The sequence below is a fragment of the Bombina bombina genome, chromosome 7, assembly GCF_027579735.1.
Source record: "Bombina bombina isolate aBomBom1 chromosome 7, aBomBom1.pri, whole genome shotgun sequence".
In the NCBI taxonomy this organism is placed as follows: Eukaryota; Metazoa; Chordata; class Amphibia; order Anura; family Bombinatoridae; genus Bombina; species Bombina bombina.
In genome coordinates this window covers 559,532,712-559,545,106 of record NC_069505.1, presented here as the reverse complement: position 1 = coordinate 559,545,106, position 12,395 = coordinate 559,532,712, and positions in this window count along the sequence as shown.

Sequence of the window (12,395 nt, the reverse complement as noted above, 5' to 3'; positions counted from 1 at the left end):
GGAGCTACTCTTTGTCCTCATACCCTATTCATACCCTAGATGGCGCTGTTGCTATCCATTTTCTAAGCAGCATGGTTGGCAGAATCTCTACATGGTAACAAATGATAAGCCTCATGCTTGACTCTGATTGGTTACATGGTTTGATGATTCCGAACAATTTCTATTTTTCTCTTTAATGCTAAAGTGGAAATCCTGTTTCCTTTTTTTTTTTAAAAAAATCCCCACATTTGTTTCCTTTTTATGAGAAAAAAAAAATCCCTTACTTACACAACATTTCTGAATATTACAGGTTATACCAGTTTACGGTTGCTACTTGGCCTATACTTTACTGGCACCACCAGTATTTTTGTGTGGGGTTGGTGTCAGCATCTTATAGATATTGGTAATGTATTGGCTGCATTGAGTCCTCTATCCTATTTATTATGCATTGGTTTCCCTTTGTGAAACCTGCAACAATCTAAACAGTGTCCAGAAACACCCTGACCTGCCAATAACCTAGCCATGCCTATCTGGTAACCACCCAATCACATCCACAGACTGCCTGACTCTTCCTTGGGCTACCACCTTACACCCTGACCAAACCAACTCTGCTACCATGGTGTCTATTCACACCCATAGATCTTCCTTCTATGGACCCCAACATAAATAGGTTAGGGGAAGAGATAGTGTCATTGGTAATTGTTTTCTAAGAAAGATGGCATCTCTATACCTGCTCCATGTGCTTGTAAACTTCATGGAAAAGAAGGTTTGTACTATAATATTCTGCAAGAACTGTGAACCAACTAATATGATAAATTACCACTGTATAAAAGAACATTCATTGTTTCTTCTATCATGATTCAGATAGAGCATGTGATTTTAAACCACTTTCCAATTTACTTCTATGATCTAATTTGTTTTGTTCTCTTGATTTCTTTTGTTGAAAGGATACACAGATAGACTCAAGAACTGCTCGTTGGTGGCTGCACATATATTCCTTATGTTATTGACTCTCCCAATGCAATCAGCTAGCTTATAAAATATATTTAGCGTTTAATGTCCCTTCAACAAAGGGTACCAAAAGAATGAAGATAATAGAAGTAAATTGGAAAGTTGTTTAAAATTGTATTCTCTCTGAATCATGGAAACAAAATTTTGGGTTTCATGTCCCTTAAAGAGAAAACACAATAGTAATGGTAAGCTGTTGTAAGTTTTACATACAGGGAGTGCAGAATTATTAGGCAAGTTGTATTTTTGAGGATTAATTTTATTATTGAACAACAACCATGTTCTCAATGAACCCAAAAAACTCATTAATATCAAAGCTGAATAGTTTTGGAAGTAGTTTTTACTTTGTTTTTAGTTATAGCTATTTTAGGGGGATATCTGTGTGTGCAGGTGACTATTACTGTGCATAATTATTAGGCAACTTAGCAAAAAACAAATATATACCCATTTCAATTATTTATTTTTACCAGTGAAACCAATATAACATCTCAACATTCACAAATATACATTTCTGACATTCAAAAACAAAACAAAAACAAATCAGTGACCAATATAGTCACCTTTCTTTGCAAGGACACTCAAAAGCCTGCCATCCATGGATTCTGTTCTGTGTTTTGATCTGTTCACCATCAACATTGCGTGCAGCAGCAACCACAGCCTCCCAGACACTGTTCAGAGAGGTGTACTGTTTTCCCTCCTTGTAAATCTCACATTTGATGATGGACCACAGGTTCTCAATGGGGTTCAGATCAGGTGAACAAGGAGGCCATGTCATTAGATTTTCTTCTTTTATACCCTTTCTTGCCAGCCACGCTGTGGAGTACTTGGACGCGTGTGATGGAGCATTGTCCTGCATGAAAATCATGTTTTTCTTGAAGGATGCAGACTTCTTCCTGTACCACTGCTTGAAAAAGGTGTCTTCCAGAAACTAGCAGTAGGACTGGGAGTTGAGCTTGACTCCATCCTCAACCCGAAAAGGCCCCACAAGCTCATCTTTGATGATACCAGCCCAAACCAGTACTCCACCTCCACCTTGCTGGCGTCTGAGTCGGACTGGAGCTCTCTGCCCTTTACCAATCCAGCCACGGGCCCATCCATCTGGCCCATCAAGACTCACTCTCATTTCATCAGTCCATAAAACCTTAGAAAAATCAGTCTTGAGATATTTCTTGGCCCAGTCTTGACGTTTCAGCTTATGTGTCTTGTTCAGTGGTGGTCGTCTTTCAGCCTTTCTTACCTTGGCCATGTCTCTGAGTATTGCACACCTTGTGCTTTTGGGCACTCCAGTGATGTTGCAGCTCCGAAATATGGCCAAACTGGTGGCAAGTGGCATCTTGGCAGCTGCATGCTTGACTTTTCTCAGTTCATGGGCAGTTATTTTGCGCCTTGGTTTTTCCACACGCTTCTTGCGACCCTGTTGACTATTTTGAATGAAACGCTTGATTGTTCGATGATCACACTTCAGAAGCTTTGCAATTTTAAGAGTGCTGCATCCCTCTGCAAGATATCTCACTATTTTTTACTTTTCTGAGCCTGTCAAGTCCTTCTTTTGACCCATTTTGCCAAAGGAAAGGAAGTTGCCTAATAATTATGCACACCTGATATAGGGTGTTGATGTCATTAGACCACACCCCTTCTCATTACAGAGATGCACATCACCTAATATGCTTAATTGGTAGTAGGCTTTCGAGCCTATACAGCTTGGAGTAAGACAACATGCATAAAGAGGATGATGTGGTCAAAATACTAATTTTCCTAATAATTCTGCACTCCCTGTAGAATATTTTATATCTCAAAGCAAGACACAAGTTAGAGGTGTTACCTAATGAGGGGGTGGTTAGAGGTCCCATAAAATGCACAAAACCAGCTGCCTTTGTTTAGTTAAAAAATGTCACCAACAGTGGTGACCCTAGCGTTTGACCAAATAGGCAACTGCGTAAGGTCTTGCTCACTTCAGTATAATGCGTCCAAAGTTAAAAAGGTGCAGCCTAATCAGCAGAGATCACACTGTGGGGCATATTTATCAAGCTCCGTATGGATGCCCCTTGTTTCTGGTAAGCCTTCAGGCTCGTCGGAAACAGAAGTTATGAAGCAGCGGTCTAAAGACCACTGCTCCATAACCTGTCCGCCTGCCACGGACAGAAATCAACCCGATCGATTTACGAACGGGTTGATTGACACCCCCTGCTAGCAGCAGATTGGCCGCGAATCTGCAAGGGGCGGCATTGCAACAGCAGTTCACAAGAACTGCTGTTGCAATGATAAATGCCGACAGCGTATGCTGTCGGCATTTATCGATGTTCAGCGGACATGATGCGCTACTTCGTATCATGTCCGTTCGCACATTGATAAATATGCCCCTGTGGCTTAACTTTCTGGCTACCGGATCTTTGGCAGCCGAGCACAGTGCTCTCTCCTCATTCTGTCCTCCACAGCTTTCTACCACGATTTTATGTCCCATATCAGGACTGTCCTGCATTTTCTGGGACTTTTGAGAGGCAAGTTTCTTATACCATACTATCTAGTTATATGCAGACAAACAACAGTGCTAAGGCTTCCACATATGCAGCAATAAAGAAAACCTGTTTTTTACCATTAATTTGGAGCCCCCCCATAAATTAATTTAATGACGAAAGGCAGAGTTAAAGGAACATTAAACCCACATTTTTCTTTCATGATTTAGAAAGATCATGCAATTTTAAACATCTTTAAAATTTACTTATATTATCTTATTTCCTTCATTCTCTTGATATTCTTTGCGGAAAAGCATATCTAGATAGGCTTAGTAGCTGCTGATTGGTTGGTCAAAATCGGCAAATGTTGAAATTTGTGATGTAACATACGATCCCACAATCTCAATCCGACGCAGATCGATGCTTACGTCATTACAGATGTTCTGAATAGACATTCGACTCTATTTTACACTTTTCCCAATTTAACAAACATTTAACAGGTACACTCGTGTCTATTTGGCCGCAGCGTACCTGGTTTTCAATCCGCCACCCTTGAGGCCGTGGATGCCATAGAAATCAATGGGAGTCTGAAAGCACCAAAAGCTTATGTTCAATGCTGCACCCTAACATAAACCCCGAGTCTAAACACCCCTAATCTGCCACCCCCGACATCACCACCACCTAAATAAAATGTATTAACCCCTATTCTGCCGCTCCCGACACCGCCGCCACAAAATAAACTTATTAACCCCTAAACTTCTGGCCTCCCACATCACAACCACTAACTAAACCTATTAACCCCTAAACCTTCAATCCCCCACATTGCCAAAAACTAAATTAATTCAGGAGGAGAGATGTCGAAAATCCCAAAAGAGGTGCGCTTGTGACTGCAGACAGATGGAAAAGTCAGTAGTAAGGCCGCACTCTTGATAGATAGATGAATCAGATGAAACCTGTAGAGGATAAAAAGAGGCGCCACATCGAGTATTAAAGAGTAGAGAGAGGGCGCCACAATAGCGTGATACCGTCTGGAATGCAGGTACAGATATAAGTAAGTATTATGCTTACCAAATGGTGTGGCACTGTGCTGTGACCAGTGCAAAAGAGCAGGCTAGCACTTATCAGTGGCTAGTACACTGTGGAAGCCTAGCTCCAAAGGCACTTGTCCTGGTTGCAACTTTGTGTATGCCTCCTGTTGTCTGGACTTCAGGTGCTGCAAAGGTGTAATCTTTTGTGTGTTGTTCAGTTGGTATTGATAAACCACAACACAGACAACGTCAAATAAAAATGACTTTTAATACTTATGACGCGTTTCTCAACCTCAAACAGGTTGTTTCATCAGATAAAAAAGTGAATGTCATCATTACCAATTGTTAACAAATTATACACATTTGTGTGTCAAAAGAGGAAGTTGTCATCAGATGTGTAATCCAATAGAAAAACATTTGTGTGCATTCAGCTGTAGAAACCAACACAGGCTCCCAGCTGTTACAATTTAAAATTTTTGACAAATTAACAAGGTTAAAATAGGATGTGTATATATGTGGGAATCAAAAATTTTAACCTGTTGGTTACATTGTGAAAATGAGTAAATGAAACAATCTTGTCACTTTGTTTTCATTAAAAGTTATTACATATATAACCTCACGTAATCATTTATTGTGATGGACACAATCCTTTTAATTTAAAATAATAAACAGAAAAAAATGTGTGTATATGGGAAGTAAAAAATTCATTAAAAAATAATGAGAATCTGAGTGGGAGTCTGAACTTTAACCTATTGTTTGCATTGTGAATGTGAAAATTTAAAGAAAATAATATTAGGTTTTTGTAGAAGATAGATGCTTATATAGCCTCAATATATTTGTTATAATGGCTTGATAGATATATAAAACCTCAATACAATAGTTTGTTATAATCAACACAATCTTTTTTTGATGTGAGAAAAGGGAATTATCACTTTGTTTTCATTACAAGTTATTGCATATATAAACACACTTGATAGTTTATTGTGATGAACACAATTCTTTTGGATAAGGAAAAAATATGTTTAATTATAAAATTGGAAAAGGTGTGTATATATGAAAAAGGGGATGATTCATTATATAATAAAGATCTGAATAGGAGTCTGAACCTTTAACCTGTTGTTTGCATTATGAATGTGAAAATTGAAAAAATGTAAAAATATGTTATTATTTGGTTTATGTTGGAGATAGATACTTGTATAGCCTCAATGTGATTTGTTATAATGGGTTGATGTATGTATAAACTCAATACAGTATTTTGTTATAATAAACACAATCTTTTTAGATGTAAAAAAGAAAAAATGATGTGTTTGTACATAAGGATGTGTGTATATAAGATGAATTGTCCGATAAGCAGAAATATTTTTAAATATGCATATAATATTTTGATGCAAGTAACAGTGAAATTACTATCTAGATGTGTTGTTTTGCCCTATTTTTCCAATAATATGTCTGGCTTGTGAATGATACAAAATGGATTGATAGTCTGTATCATAAAAAAATATATTTATTTAATATTGTAACAACTGTGAATATCTATCAATTGAAGGCTGCTAGATGCAGGTTGGCATTCAACCCTTGTGGATGAAGAGTTTTCAGTCGATAGATCCAGTATGTTTCACGCTGTCTGAGTCTGGTGAGACTGTTGTAGTCAAAACTCTTTGGAATAAAATCAATGGGAATGTATTTGAAAATGTATGGATTTCCATTGTGTTTGGTTAGACGATGATTAGGTATGCTGTGTTTAATTTTATTTTTTCTGGAATTTTTACAGTTGCGGTGATGTTCACCCCATCTGTTTCTCAGTTTTCTGGAGGTGCGGCCTACATATTGGAGGCCGCATAAACACTCCATAAGATAAACGGTAAAAGATGAATTGCAGTTGAAGAAGATAGGAATTTGGAAAATCTCACCAGTGATTGTGGATTTGAAGTTTTTAATCCCTGATTTAATAATTTTACAAGAGCCACATCCTGTTTTGCCGCATTTGTAAATACCCCGAAGGCCAAATAGTCCCTTGTTCTGATTAGGATTTTGTAATGTTCTATTGGAAAATTTGTGTTTCACTTTCTTGCTGGGAGCTAGATGGTTTCTAAGTGTGGGCGCTCTTTTGTATATGATTCTTGGTGTTTCTTTTACCAAATGCTTGAGAATGGGGTCCCTTTGTATTATATTCCAATGTTTTTTTATTATGTGTTGTATTTTATGAAAATCAGAATTGTATTGTGTTATGAAAAAGGTTTCTTTCTCACCAAAAGGTGTATCTGTTTTATTGATCTTTCTATCTGCTAGGATATCCTCCCTGTTTAGATTTTTCGCTCTATCAAGGGCCGTGTCTAGTAAAATAGGGGGGTATTCTTTTTCAATGAACCTATTATATAATACTTGACTTTGTTTCAAAAAGGTATTATAATCGCTACAATTTCGTCTCATCCTACGAAATTGGCTATAGGGTACATTATGTATCCAATTCCTGTGATGACTGCTGTGGTAATTTGAAAAAACTGTTACTGTCGACATCTTTAAAATATGTCTTGGATGTAATGTTGTGTTCTTCTAAACTAAGGATGAGATCTAGATATTCGATATTTTGTGTCTGGATGTTGGCCGTAAATTTTAGGCCCATGCTATTGCAGTTAAGATGTTCTATGAAATTGTTGGCCAACGATAGATCTCCTTCCCATAAGAAAATCAGATCATCTATATAACGGCCATAGAAGACCAGGTTCGCCCCAAAGTTTGCCGAATGGATGTATTTTTCTTCAAAGAAACCCATAAATAGGTTTGCAAAACTGGGGGCGAACCTGGTCCCCATGGCCGTTCCTTTGATCTGTAGGTAAAAATTGTCTTGATATATAAAATAATTGTGCTGTAAAATAAACAAAATGCTCTCTAAAATATAATCACATTGTGTGCTTGGCAAATAAATATCCTTGTGAAGATAATGTGAAATTGCTAATAAACCTAAATCATGCGAAATGTTCGAATATAGAGAGCTAACATCACAGGTGATCCAAGAAAGATTTCTATTGTTAATATTGATTTTTTGTAAATGTTGTAGTAAATGAGTGCTATCTTTGATGTATGATGGTAAAGTGACTACATGTTTTTGCAGATATTTATCTATAAAAAAGGATAAGTTGCAAATTAAATTTCCGATTCCAGCAATGATTGGGCGTCCTGGGGGATTTGTTTCGTTTTTGTGGATTTTAGGTAGATGATAATAGTGGGCAATACCTGGTACTTTTAGGAAATCTCTTTCGTTTTTATTCAAGATTTTTAAGCTGAACCCTTTTTCTATCAAATCTGTATAAGACTTTAGAAATTTATCAGTGGGATCTCCTTGTAGTATTTGGTAATATTCTTTGTGTCCTAGAATCCTGTCTGCTTCCCTAATATAATCTGCCAAATCCTGAATAACTATTCCGCCGCCTTTATTTTTGAGACTAGAGATGGCCTTTTGTTGGCTCATAAGGCAATAATTTCTTTTTTTGTTCTTTGTCCTCAATAAATTGTCAAAATCTTCTAAAACCATACTGTGGTACAAATCTATATGATCCTTTCCTATATTGGTAGGATTAAAATTGGATTTATTTTTTACATCAGTATGTATATATCCATCAAACAGATGATTGGTGAGATCACACTAGTTTCAGAATATAGGCAAACTAAATTGTTGTTTGGTGGCATGGAATCAGTCAAAATGGTTTGAGTCATTGAAAAATCGATATGATCAGTTTTGAGTTTTTTGTTTGCAAAATATTTTTGTAGACTAAGTTTACGTGTGAAACTATTTAAATCCACAAAGATGCCAAACATTTTAGGCGTGTTTTGTGGACAGAAAGAAAGCCCTCGTTTTAAGACTATTTTCTTCTGGGATAGATAATTGATAAGTGGAGAGATTAAAAATTCCCTGATCTAGTCTGGATAATTCCTTTTTCTTGGCGGCAAGGGCTCTGCCTCTGGAACCTCGTTTTCTGTAGTGTGCAGTCTTTTGCCTGCTCTTATATGTGGACTTTCGGTTCTTAAAAGTGGGGCTAACCCTAAAAAAGGAGCTGGACCATGACTTGTGCTAGGACTCTCTATATCTGATATGGATTCTCTGTGTTCAGTGGACAATAATCTGAATCTGTTTGGATGTTCAAATGTATCTTGATGCAAATAATGCACACCGTTTATTTGAATGACCACACAATTTCTTTGCTAGTTTTTTATTTCACTACACTGTGAGAAGCTGAGACGCTCACTGACGCACACCGACTAACAATTAACACTCTAGGATGCTTCCTCCACGTAGGTTTATTACTCGAACCAATCAAATTGATTTTCACATTGTGAGACTGTGCTTCCATCTAACATGCCCACATCAACACTTTTTTTTGGTGGTGATGGACAATTTTAACACTTATAAGGAAGAATGTGATAGCAATAAAAATAATGATGTTGGCTATGGATAATACCTATCTGTGAGGACACAAAAATAAAAAGAGTGATATAAAAGTATTGTGTGTGATGTTAATTAATAAAAGTGACTGACCATACGGCTCCTCTGGTATATGTAGTGTATATAAAGTAATGTGATGTGTTGGCATATGTTGTTGGTAATGTATGTGCTGAAAGTGATCTTGAACAATAGTGGATGCTGGCCACAAGAGAAAAAAAAGTGTGTAGACAAAGGAGTGAAATAATCTAGCTAGGTGCGTGTTGAAAAAGTGATAACTGACAGCTCTCACTGTCCTGCATAGGATATCTTTGTTTATTTGTTAAAGAAAGTGTTAATGGAATGGTTGTTACCCCAAGAAAATAAATGTGTTAGCAAGTGAGTAAAGGGTTCAGACTAATTGTGTGTTAAAAAAGGTGATAACTGACAGCATTCACTGTCTTTCATAGAGTGTCTTCTTGGCTGTGCATAAAAGTGTTGATGTGGGCATGTTAGATGGAAGCACAGTCTCACAATGTGAAAATCAATTTGATTGGTTCGAGTAATAAACCTACGTGGAGGAAGCATCCTAGAGTGTTAATTGTTAGTCGGTGTGCGTCAGTGAGCGTCTCAGCTCCTCACAGTGTAGTGAAATAAAAAACTAGCAAAGAAATCGTGTGGTCATTCAAATAAACGGTGTGCATTATTTGCATCAAGATGCATTCGAACATCCAAACAGATTCAGATTATTGTCCACTGAACACAGAGAATCCATATCAGATATAGAGAGTCCTAGCACAAGTCATGGTCCAGTTCCTTTTTTAGGGTTAGCCCCACTTTTAAGAACCGAAAGTCCACATATAAGAGCAGGCAAAATACCGCACACTACAGAAAATAAGGTTCCAGAGGCAGAGCCCTTGCCGCCAAGAAAAAGGAATTATCCAGACTAGATCAGGGAATTTTTAATCTCTCCACTTATCAATTATCTATCCCAGAAAAAAGAGTCTTAAAATGAGGGCTTTCTTTCTGTCCACAAAACACGCCTAAAATGTTTGACATCTTTGTGGATTTAAATAATTTCACACGTAAACTTAGTCTACAAAAATATTTTGCAAACAAAAAACTCAAAACTGATCATATCGATTCTTCAATGACTCAAACCATTTTGACCGATTCCATGCCACCAAACAACAATTTAGTTTGCCTATATTCTGAAACTAGTGATCTCACCAATCATCTGTTTGATGGATATATACATACTGATGTAAAAAATAAATCCAATTTTAATCCTACCAATATAGGAAAGGATCATATAGATTTGTACCACAGTATGGTTTTAGAAGATTTTGACAATTTATTGAGGACAAAGAACAAAAAAAGAAATTATTGCCTTATGAGCCAACAAAAGGCCATCTCTAGTCTCAAAAATAACCCCAATATCATTATCTGCGACGCCGATAAAGGCGGCGGAATAGTTATTCAGGATTTGGCAGATTATATTAGGGAAGCAGACAGGATTATCTGCGACGCCGATAAAGGCGGCGGAATAGTTATTCAGGATTTGGCAGATTATATTAGGGAAGCAGACAGGATTCTAGGAGACCAAGAATATTACCAAATACTACAAGGAGATCCCACTGATAAATTTCTAAAGTCTTATACAGATTTGATAGAAAAAGGGTTCATCTTAAAAATCTTGAATAAAAACGAAAGAGATTTCCTAAAAGTACAAAATCCAGGTATTGCCCACTATTATCATCTACCTAAAATCCACAAAAACAAAACAAATCCCCCAGGATGCCCAATCATTGCTGGAATCGGAAATTTAACTTACAACTTATCCTTTTTTTATAGATAAATATCTGCAAAAACATGTAGTCACTTTACCATCATACATCAAAGATAGCACTCATTTACTACAACATTTACAAAAAATCAATATTAACAATAGAAATCTTTCTTGGATCACCTGTGATGTTAGCTCTCTATATTCGAACATTTCACACGATTTAGGTTTATTAGCAATTTCACATTACCTTCACAAGGATATTTATTTGCCAAGCACACAATGTGATTATATTTTAGAGAGCATTTTGTTTATTTTACAGCACAATTATTTTATATATCAAGACAATTTTTACCTACAGATCAAAGGAACGGCCATGGGGACCAGGTTCGCCCCCAGTTTTGCAAACCTATTTATGGGTTTCTTTGAAGAAAAATACATCCATTCGGCAAACTTTGGGGCGAACCTGGTCTTCTATGGCCGTTATATAGATGATCTGATTTTCTTTATGGGAAGGAGATCTATCGTTGGCCAACAATTTCATAGAACATCTTTTTTTTTTTTTTTTTTTTTTTTTTATTGAGGTTTAGTTAAAGGCATACAGAGAACATAGTAACAAATTCTTATGTCACATTAGATAAATTGTTACAAGAGTAATAAAATAGTCATGAAACAGGCATATAGTCAGCAGATTACATAGCTTGTAAATATTATACTGATAAAATGCTAATCTTTTATGAACCTTCCATATGACGTAATAGTTTACTCTTGGGCCAACAAAAGTAACAGGTAGTAGTGAAGCGAAGGAAGGAAATTATAATTGGGAAGATCACTTTTGGATCTTATTGATAAACCTCGGGTGTTTTTTTGCTCTTTAAATTTAACAACAGTTTTGTTCCTGAGGCTCTGAGGATTTACGCAACATAAAACAAGAGGGGTATTAATTGGGAGTAATAATGTATCCTCAGGACTACTCACAGAATATGTAAATTATTAAAGTAGGTAAGGGAAATGCTGTGAACTAAGTAAATGAAAAGATTGCTCTGTTAAAGTATGGCATAGGCAAGATAAGCCATATAGATAGCCCTCCAGGATTAGGAGGTACCTTACAGGAGGGGGGGGGGGAGGTGGTAAGTGAAATAAGGTTTATGTAACTTATGGGGTATACCATGAGAGAGTAACAGAGCAGGTCCAGCCTACAATAGAAACCTATTCACTACTGTTATGTAACAAAACCGAAAATCACATTGCAGCCCTATCAGGCTCAAAAATTAAACTATAGCACAGATTCTATCTTCTATTTAAATGGTTTTAGAGGATCTGTTGCAGAAAGGGAAGAAGACACATAGACATAGATAACCCAATATAGTTAGCGGCATGCGAGGATTGAACATAACCCCTAGCATGGGATGTAGGAAATCGGGATACGTATGGCTCACCACCTCGGCCGCCGGCGGTGTCACCATACATGACCAATAAGCAGGGGCAATATACAAATAGTTCCAACAACCAGAGAATTACAGAATACATATATAACCTACCCCTGGTCTGGAACGCTAGAGGAACATTAATATTGAGGTTAAGCAATTGTAAAGTGAGAGGATTAGGTTATAAGCAGGTGTACAGACAGTACGTTGCAAAGGTCAATTTAAAATAGAGAGCAAGGTAGTGGTAATGGGCTCTTAGGGGTGCTGTGAGTGGATGTGGCCTAAATTATATTATGA